This window comes from Manis javanica, chromosome 6, assembly GCF_040802235.1.
Source record: "Manis javanica isolate MJ-LG chromosome 6, MJ_LKY, whole genome shotgun sequence".
NCBI lineage: Eukaryota > Metazoa > Chordata > Mammalia > Pholidota > Manidae > Manis > Manis javanica.
The window spans coordinates 15,996,122-16,007,424 of NC_133161.1; positions in this window are offsets into that span (position 1 = coordinate 15,996,122).

Consider the following 11,303-nt stretch of genomic DNA (forward strand, 5'->3'; position numbering starts at 1 on the left):
ATGCAGGTTTGTATGGAAATCATCTGTCCATTAAACTCTTCCTTTTAATCGGCACATTCTTTCACCTGTATTCTTTATGTTGTAAAATGACTCTCAATCTTAATTCTGCTTTTCTATGCTCTTTGGGAATTATTTCTATTTTTCAATGGCATGGAAGCGCTCTGGTATTTGAATCTGGTCAGTTGTGCTGTGGGTAAAACTGTAACATTTCCAGAATATCTCACCTGGCTTTGGTGCATTTGCATATCCTCAGGGGAGGAGAGAAGTTCATCTCCTTGTCAGTGGGTAATTACCTGGGCAACTGAGGGCATGTCTGAACCTGAGAGGTTAAGGGGAGGGGCTTGCGGGCTTGCTGGCTTCTTCCAGAGCAGAGAGAGACAGCCCTGCACAGCAGCTTATAAGCAATGAACGGGTTTTAAACTTTATTTCTTCCTTTGACTGATTTCAGTTTTTAGAGGTATTTTGCCCCGGGATTTTCTCTCCCCAGACTTATATGTGCCAAAATAAAGTTCCTACTCAACTATTTATTCTAGTACATAAGAAGAAGAAGAGAGTCTCAGACTCAGAGCTGTCTATAGTTTTGATGGAATAGAACCATTATAAAAAGTACAGAATTCCAGGACATGGTATTCTCCATTCAAAAGATATAAAGACTACTGAATATGGTAAAAAATAGTACAGCTTTTTAGCCAAAGAGCCCAGGCTTAAATTTCAGATACATCACTTTACCAGCCACTTAATTTTGGCATGTCTCTTACTCTAAGACTGTTTCTTCAACAGTAAAATATGAAAAATTCTTGCTTTACAGGCAGGGTATTAATATTCTAATCAGTATCTGTGAGGGTACTTGAATATTGATAGCTTGAATATCTATCTGTCTATATATATATATATATATTGATTTCCATAGGTGATTCTGATTTAATAATGCCACATAGCACTATTTTATCACTGTTTTAATGTGAACTTTGATAACTGAACACATTTCCATGAGCTTATTGACCATTAATTTTTCATTTTTTATGAATTACTTAATCATGTACTTTGTTTATTTCTCTACTCAGCTACTCCATGTACTCCATTGATTTCTAACTGTTCATTTTATACTAACAATATTAATCCATAACATATTATCTGGAATTTTTTTCTAATTTTTTGCTTGTCTTCTAATGTATTATGGGGAAGATTTTTGAAATAATATTTATAAATATTTGGTAATCAATACTTTTTGTAATTGTTAACAGAAAACTTCCAAACCATGAGATCACATTAATATGTATGTGTAATATATAATATACATTATAATATATATAGTCAGTCCTGGCCTTGCAGGGTAAAAAAAATTACTCTGCAAGCTGAAACTGGGAAAATAATAATATATGGGGACAATCACAATAGTTATCTTTGAAATTTGTCAAAATATTAAAAGCTTCTTTATTCTTGGTTATAAATAGAAAAATGAAAAAGAGTAATCTAACATTAGTGAAGTACAATGCAATTTAAAATACTAGAAATATGGAGAATTTAAATGTTTGATTACTTTATTAAAAACAAACATATCAAAAATAATTTGAACAGCGTTTTCCTTCTTGTATAACATATAACTCAGAGTTCTCCTTTCTAACTTTAGATTAGCTTCGAATATTTTATCCTTTGCAATTTCGATGTCATGAAATATCTCCAAAAGTCCCTTTAATGTGGCAGTTTTACCAATGTCACTTGCCATGGGACACCAACATTCTTTCTCATTACCACCACTTTCCAATTTTTCTTCCACCATTATCACTTGTTATTTCTAGGCTGTACTTTCATCTTTTTGACCAATTTCCTCTTGATTATTCATTTTTGTAAAATGTCACATGGGTTTATCAGTGGGTAACAAAATGTAAATGCAATTAAAAACTTTCCTGTGTGTGAACAGATGTATGGTGACCAATTACCTACAGACCCCAAAAGAAGTGATGTGATTGGTCACTGATCATTTATGCAGTGATTTGTTGATTTGTGGATAGAAAAACTAACAGTAAAGTTTATATTTTATCCAATTACTCAGTTAATATACTGTAGTAACTGAAATGATTTTAACCATGTTGTTGGGGGACTAATATTTTTATTTTATTTTTAATATTTTACTTTTTTATTATTTTATTTTAATATTTTATTAGTTACAACCATGGTAACAGAAATTCATGGATGCTGACAGTGCAAAGTGAAAGTATATAGTATATATTTATTTAATATAATAAATATATATTTAAATATAATATTTATTTATTCTCTTTAAGGTATTGTTTAATACATATCTTTCTTAACTAGGATGTAAAGATTAATTTGCCTTTACAGACCAAGTTAGTACTGTAAGAATACCAGTTATACAGCAGAAAGTTCATGTGAAATGAAGAATGTAAACTACATTCCAATTAAAGAAATTAAATCCAAAATATTTTTTGTAAACATTGCTTTTGACCTTTAGGTACCAGTTTCCTACCACTCAAAAATAAGAAGAAAAACAAGCCAATAATAAAAAAGCAAAACATCCGGACAGAAACTTTCCCCTAAAAAAGATATAATGATAACAGGTAAATTCATGGGAAGATATTCAACATCATTACTCATTAAGGAAATGCAAATCTAAACTATAACAAGATACCATTATGCATCTAATAGACTAGTTTACATTCATAGGATCAACAGTACCAAGTGCTGGAGAAAATGCAAGTTGTGAATAAACTGAACTCTAATACTTTGCTGGTATTCACAAAGTATTAAAATCTTTTTATATTTAAATATATATTTTTATATAAATAAAATAAATATTTAAATAAATATATATCGATATATTATTTTATATAAATAAAAATATATTCAAATATAGTTGAATATATCTATTTACACAAAAGAAATCTTAATTGCACAAACAATTTGGATTCTGGCCTCTGGGCCATTCTAACTCTTCTGTAATAGATGGTGCCTATTTGCAACTACCTAGCTTTTTCAGTCTTCTTTCTTTCACCATGTATTTCTGGCTTTCTCCCAAGTGGAGAAGAACTTTCTCTTCTTTCCTTTTTTCCTATTCCTTTCCCAAAGCTGGAGCTGGTTTCCCCCAGCTCTCTCTGGTGACGGTTTTTGTTATTCTTCTCCCGCACATGAAGGCTTTCACTCTTGAGGGAGACAGAGATGAGTCTGGGTGGGTTTCCGTGGTGACTGCTGATTGCTCCTCTGGCCAGCACCATGGGTCTGCTTTCTCGATACTCCCCCTGGTCTTTCCTGTGAGCTCCTGACGTGGTTCCTGGAGATGATACCTGAACAGGAGTGTGAAGCCCCGTCTGTCTGTGCCTCCTGGGGCTTTCACACTTTCACTCTGGGCTTTCAGCAAGTCCTCAAAAGTTTCTAGCTGGATCATTTTTCAGACTTAAGTAACTGAGGCAGCATTTGCCCCACATAAGCAGATGCTGAGGTTCTGTTTCTCCAGGCAGGTTCCTGTGTCTCTCCAGATTTTGTTAGGCTTTTCAAGCTATGACTTAAATTCACTGATGGGTCAAGAATAGTCTTGAACTGCAATTTGTCAAGCTTTTTTTCTTATAAGGGAAGCAACTTAAAGCTCTCTTCTTCTCTGGGTGAAAAAAAAAATCATCTGCAGGATTCCAAGCATGACTTCATGGTGTCTCCCATGACAGACAGACAATAACGGAGGCACTGAACACATTTTGGAAAATAGGGGCCTGAAGTATTGTTTTTAATTGGGTAATATAAAAAAAAACAAATATCTACAGATAAACTGTAATGAAGCCATAGAAGGCACAACTACACCAGCCATGAAATGAGCAAAATATGTTTATATGCATATAAAATTCAAAGGTCTCAGAAGTATATTTTTATATGTAAGAATAATGATAAAGAAAAGTACTGAGTAAGAAAACATTTGCAATATGCATTAAAACAAATGCACATGCAAGGCAATATTAGATATCTATGGTTTTACAGGTTGGTGTCATACAGAAATAAAAATAATAAGGACTGGGAGGTTACATGCAACTTATTCATAAATTTTATAAAATTAATTTGTGTATTTCATGGTTCTTTCAAGAGTGAATAAACTTCCAGGAAATGAAATACCAAGGAGGAGATGACATTGACTTGCTCCTCTCCTGTCACATCCTGAGAGCCTAGAGGGTCCACATATTTTCCTTCTGCATTTTCTTGATTTGGTTTAGAATCCTCCGTATTCTCTCACCATCCTCTGTCTGCCCTTAACCAAAAACCAATGATTCTTGTTTCTTATTAGTATCCTAACAGGATCCTCACAAATAACCTGTATTCCCTGCCACCCCAAACCTCTGTCTTTGTTCATCGCAGTCATTCTGGTCAGAACACATTCCTTCCTTACCAACAACTGACTTCTTCCCCATCCCTCAGTGTCACATTTCTTATACTTGATCTTTTTTAGTAAGTTATCTTTTTTTCCCAGTAAGCATATTTCTTTTCTTTAAAACATTAGTGATGTGCTTAGACCCTCAACTTGGCTCCCCTTTGTCTGATAATATATTTCAAGCTTCCTTTACTTTTACCAACACTTATACTAAATAATACAATATTGAAAAGCTTCCCTTTGGATGGCCCATCTTTCGTCCGTTTCATTTCTAGGTGCTAACGAACTTTTTGTTCATTGCCCAATGGTGGGCATTAGCTCTGTCATTCTTTCAGGCCTCCCCTATTTGACATTGAATATTAAAGAGAAAATCGGAACAAAATTAACTCAACCCTGGATTACAGTTAGTCATGATGTCACATTATACTAAGAGTTAAATTAATTCAAATTTTCAATTTTACATAGTGGTGGAATTGACTACTTCTATATTACATGGAAAAATATTTATTCACAGAAACAATACACATAATAGTTTATATTTTATAATCAAGATCATGCAAGTTTGTTTCTCACATCAACTTGAGAAAATTTCATTTGCTACAGTCCATTTCCATGATAGTGTCATCTTAGAATGGATAAGTAATATACGTGGTTAAGATATTGGAACCATTTTCCTCTTAGTTTCTGTTTCATGTGGAAAATATGAAATAGAAGGTAGTTTCAACTTCTGTCTCTGACACTCACACATCCTAGACTGTCAGTCTAGGCTATGGCCCAAGCTATGCTGTAAATTTAAGCTGACTTGGGAGCCTTTGGACCACTGCTATACTCTTTCAATCCAATTTGCAGCAACATTCATGCCTAAGGCCCTTAATCTGCAAAAGCTAATTTGGGACTGATGTGACAGGAATTCTAAGGTTTTGATGCTGGGAATGTAAGAAATAAAACATGCAATGGAAGCAAACAATGGAAAAGATTAAAGCAGTATTTACTGACTTTCCCTACACTGCCACTCTACACAATAGGTACTTTCAGTTTAATATTTTGCTTTAAGTGTAGCTTATCCATCCATAAAGTTTGATTTATATATATAACTTCTATTTAAACATTTTGACAATGGCAATCAACTAAAGAAATATATTTATTGGAGTGATAATACAGTAATCAGCATTGGCTACTGAGCAAGATACAAATTCAAGGCAGTATCTGACTTCTACCAGCTGTGTGACCTTGGGCAAATTATTTAAACAATCCTAGACTCAGGTTCTGCATCTGTAGAATGGGAACTATAAAAATACCTATGTCATAACATTGTATAAATTTATGCTAAGAATTCTCCACCTTAGTTTTCCTTCCTTCATCCGTAGAAAAATTTTTCAGTCTTTTTGGTCCTGCTTTGTACACCAGGAGGATTGAGCCCCTCAATTACATGCAGTTCCTTGCTGTGTCTCTTAATTGGATTCAGTCAAGTAGAAGACACAGCAGGATATGTAAGATTGGAAAGACAGAGATCAGGGTACTTCCCTTCTGCTATAGGCTGAATGTTTATGTTCCACCTGCCTCCAATTCACATGTTGAAATTCTAATCCCCAATGTGATGGCATTTGGAGGTGAGGCTTTTGAGGAAGTGACTAGTTCATGAGGGTGGAGCCCTCATGAATGGGATTAGTGCCCTTATAAAGAGACCCCAGAGAGCTCCCTCATCTCTTCTGCCATGTGAGGACACAGCAAGAAGACAGCCATCTATAACCGGGAAGCCCGTCCTCATCAGAGATGAATCAGCCAAAGCCTTGATCTTAGATTTCCCGGCTTCCAGAACCATGATAAATAAATTTCTGGCATTTATAAGCCACCTACTCTATGATGTTCTATTATAGCAGCCCAAACTGACCAAAGTACCCTCTCCAGCCCTGGCTCCACACTGTGGCTCCAGAGGATTGTAACCCACCACTTCTCCAGCTACCCTGGCACTCCCAGATCTTCGATTCCAGGAGCATCACTTCCTTCCTTGTCCCTTGAGGTTTAGGGGTCACAATGGCCCTACTATTGCTGGACTCTAGGTACCTCAACACTATGCATTTGTTCCCTAACTCTACCCACTCCTTTGAAAATAATCTTTTCACTCCCCAAATGCCACTTGTAAAAGCAAGACCTGTTCTTTGGGGTTTTGATGGATATGAACTTCATAATTTTGTGAAAAACAAGCATGTTTCCCCTCAACCTTCATTTATCTATTTGACATTTAATTTTCATCCAGGAGTCTTCTGTCACTCAGATTATTTATATTCCCTCTTTTTGAATATTTTCTATTTTTATTTGTTTTCCATCGAGAAACAGTAAACAGAACTGCACACAGCCCTTTATGTACAGAAACACCATTGGTTTAAAGAAGAAAAGATTAGGCTTTATTATTATTACTTTCCACACCTTATCTACTTTGAAGATTTAGTTATTCTTCTCGAGCCTGGAAAATGTTCTGAGAAACGCTTTTCAGGGAGCAGTCTTTGATGACACACACACACACATGTCCACATCTGCCTTGGGTCACAATTTATAAGAACAGTCCTATTGATTTTTCCTAAGTGATCTTATGCATTGCAGCTCACTCTCACTTTATACCAAAGCCAATGTATCCCATCGATATTTTTCACAGTCTTTTTCCCCATTCCTTTTATGAGACACAAAGCAGACACCTCTAGTAGCCACTGGTGCACTTAGCTTCTATGAAACCATCCAAGGTCTCTTCAGCTCTCTTAGTTCTACAGACAGAGGCAGAATAAATTAATTTCCCAGCACCTTAGGAACTGTGAACTTTGCCCTCCTCCTGTACTCTCATGACTAAAAATAGAAGCAGTGAAAAAGAACTGGAACTGTTGTTTGAATTACAGGCTTTCAGAACAGCATTGCTGTTTTAGGATGCCAATGCCTTCTTTAACTGTGGCAAAAGTTGCATGTCCAGAGCCAAAGGAGAAAATAAACGTTCACTATCCAACTGGAAAGCTGAATACCAAAGGCAGAAGGTAAGAGACAAGTAACAGAAAACCTTGGATGGAAATACTGTCATGGAGATCAATTCAGTAAATCTGTGCACATCCACATTCATACAAATCAAAGTAACTCGGCCAGGTGAATGTTCTGGATTTGTTCCTCTTGGGTGTCAGCACTTTATCTAAGGAAGTGGACAGAAACTAGAATAAGTCTTATCAAAGTTACTAATTCTCCAAATGTATACTCTGTGGTTCCTCAGCTCTTTCTGGTTTGAAATTCTTAGTTCCCTCAGAAGAGACAGAATTACTCTGGAAACACTAGTATGATAAATAAAGGAATTCCTGGACTACTGAATATAGGGTGTACTTTGAAAAAATGATCAGGATTCTGTATGTTTCTGGACCTAGTAGGACAGCCTCTGCAGGGGACACTGTAATCCTAAATTAACAACTCACATCCAAGGTGTTCCTGGCATTATTCCAAGAAGGGCAGTGTTGAAACTGCCTCAATGGAATAAACAGAATTACTCACAGGACTATCTAAACCAACCAGGGCTCCATGACTGTTCTTCTGACAGAGCTCATGAGAAACTTGAAGCTCCATGACATTGGGTCTATTCAAATTTCAGGTTACGTGTGAGGAGATGTAAGGGTTTAACATGTACCCAAATATCTGTCATACATGGACAGACAGAAGCTCTAAAAATTCAAAATATGCAGGATGAAACACCACAGACCCTTAAATAAGTATATAAATTAAGGTGACCAACACTTGACTGAAACCAATACACTTAAAAAATGAAAAGCAGAGTTATTAATAATCATGCCAAGACAATAGGTATAAACCATGTCCATTTTGGGCAAATTAAGATGTATGATCCTCCAAGCACAACTGAACATGTTAAACTTTGGTGCATGTAGGAGGCAGTCATAGGGTTGAAAATCCAGGCAGTGGCAAATTATGAAAGGTCTTGTATGCCAGTCATAGAAAAGACTTGCTATGTAGATGTTGGGAAACCATTATACAGATCTATTAGTTTGAAAGATAAGATGCCATATCAATGTTTTCCTTTCTATAAACCTAAAAATCAAGGGCAAATACATTCTTTAGTTCTATCAATCTTCTAAATGTTGTACGTTCAGACATTTGTTACACCTACTGTAAACAAGGCATGGTATTTTGGGTGAGGAGAAATATACATATGATCATGACAGTCCCTGATCTCTGGGGAAAAAGTAATGAGTTTACATAAACCAGCTGGATTTACTACAACAGAGAATAATATAAGTTAGATAAGACAGTAGAAGCAGGGTCTCCATTTTCTACATAATATGCAATATAGGACTCTCTAAAAAGAGGCTCAACAAAGTGTTTAATTAGACAAACTATTCGAACTCTATTTTCATAAGCATAGACATTTCCAGCAAGACGGATATTAGAATAAAATGTCTTCATTGCTTGCAACCCAACTGTTTACAATCCATGGCATCCAGTAAAAACCAGCACGCAGACAGTTGAATGAGAAATTGTAATAGCCTAGTCATCTTTGTCAAAATGCATTTTCTTTTTGTTTTCCCATGAAATCCAGCCCACAGGATCAAGTGTTTCCAACTGCACAGGCATAATCTATTTCCTAACAAATAGTAACTTAATGTGAGGGAGTTCCTTACACAAGCTATTTTCTGAGAAATATAATAGGCTACAAAGAAAGTAGAGTTGATTATTTTTAAGCAGTGTGAACAAGGCATGATATTTTTGTACCTTCAGGAGCAAGATAAATATACATGTCATCTGAAATTATGCCTGTCACAATATGATCAAACAGCACACAGGACTTTCCCTCCAGACTAAGATGCTTTGTAGCTTCTTTACTTCTTTATAAATACTCCTCTAATCCCTTGATTTAAAATACAAACTTTCAGAACTTAGTCAGTTGCTAGTTACTGAAAAACAAAATAATAGAAATGGTGGGAAAAAGGCATTATTACAAATTAAACAAACATGGTGTATGCCAAATAGAACCCAGAATTATTTACATTAATTTGAATACAGAAAAGCTTGAGGCATTGAGTAAGAGAGAGTATAGCTACAACCTAGATGTCTTTCAAGGTGGGTCTTACTCTTGTCTTTCCAAAGTATAGATGTTCATAAAGCTTTTTATGATGCTCATAAAATAATATAGTGAATTTGGTGTCTTCTTCAATTGAACTGAATGTATTATGGATATGTACCAAATAAATCAGAATTTTAAAGTTTTCAGTTGGAAAACAGGCATCCTTTAAAACCTCATAAATCCTTTCATGCCTGATTTCAAGCAGTAAGGGATAACAATGCAACCTAAAAACGTTAATAAAGTTCTAAGTTTACACTATCAAAGCGTTTGTAGGACCTAGAAGAATTTGGTGATTTTTAACTTGATTTGTGAGATTTTTGAAGAGTAATGCAAATTTCTCAGAAGAGTCATACATTTAAGAAACCATTAACATAATACATGGGCTATCTCTACTACTGTGTCCCATAGAAAGTAATATAAACTAAGAAAGTGAGGTTAGCCATACATTGAACAGCAAATTAATCAGTGACAAAAATCAAGATTCACCTAGAGGTCTCCTGAACCTGATTTAGGATTCCATCCATTAGGAGTGTGTGTGCATATGAAAGAGACAGAGAGACAGAGACTTCACAGTGAATATTAAAGACTGAATGCTACCTAAATTCTCAGGAACATAATAATGAATTTATTGTCTATAAATTAGAATTTTACTTTCATTCTTTTATCTAATCACCTGTATTTTGGTTGTTTTTTAGCTGTCACCTGAAACTATTGCAAGACCATGACTCATAATATGATCCCTATGTGACATCCAATAATAGTTTTCATTTTACTTAACACTAGTGGCTAGAATCAAAACAGTATCATTTAAAGTCATCTTCAGTATGGATGATGCAAATATATAGTAGTATTATATATTCTTTTAATAATAATTCAAAGATATATATACACAACATTATTCTCTATTCTATTCATAGGAAAAATGGTTCCTGAACAAAATGTCTTTGAAAAGTTTAAATACGTAATTGAAGTTTTTATTGTTACTTTTTAATTAAACTGATGGAAATTAAGTCATGGTTTTAGACTGAAAATGCCAAAACTTCATAAAATTCTCCTCACACCCTAGCAAAAACAAGGGGACTCAACACCAAGTGTCTAAATAGTAGACTAATTAAACAGTACATTAATTAATGTTCTCAGTGGACTTCTTCCTCTTAACTCATAAGACAAGCCAGCATTTGCTCAATAGTTAGGATTTTAGCACATGTCTGTACTAGCCAAATCCACCTTGGGGAGCTTAGCCTGAATTCCTCACCTCCTTCAGTGGCGCAAATGCCTACTGCACATGGCTTTCTACCATTCCTGGTGGAGAAAAGGCCAATTCTGTATAAGATTTATAAAGCTGTATAAACACAGTTTATTAAGCCCTTTGGGGTGAAAGGTATTACATAAATGTGAGATATTAAAGTGCTTAATCAAATGCACCTTTTAATATCCTGCGTCATTCTGAATAAACAAAAATGCAAAAGAACATAATATATCACTGCCGGAATACCCATCAAAAGTAGCCACAACTTTTCCATTTTTGGTAGATTCTACTTGTACAGCTTCAGGTTCCAAAGATGTCTAAAAGCTTGTTGAAATGTAACGTCACCCCCTCAGCCTTCATCTTTCACCACTTCCATCACAGATTTAATCACTTTCTAAGAGCTAACATAAACAGAGCAATGTGTCCTTGCCTTATGAAGTTGATATCAAAACCTTTAGCTGATAAGAGAATAATTTTATATCATAAACACCATTCTGGATTTCAAGCCTACAGATGTAATAGGTAAATTCTAGAAGACCTCAGAAAAGCAGGTGGGATATGTATATATTACTCAAACAAAATTA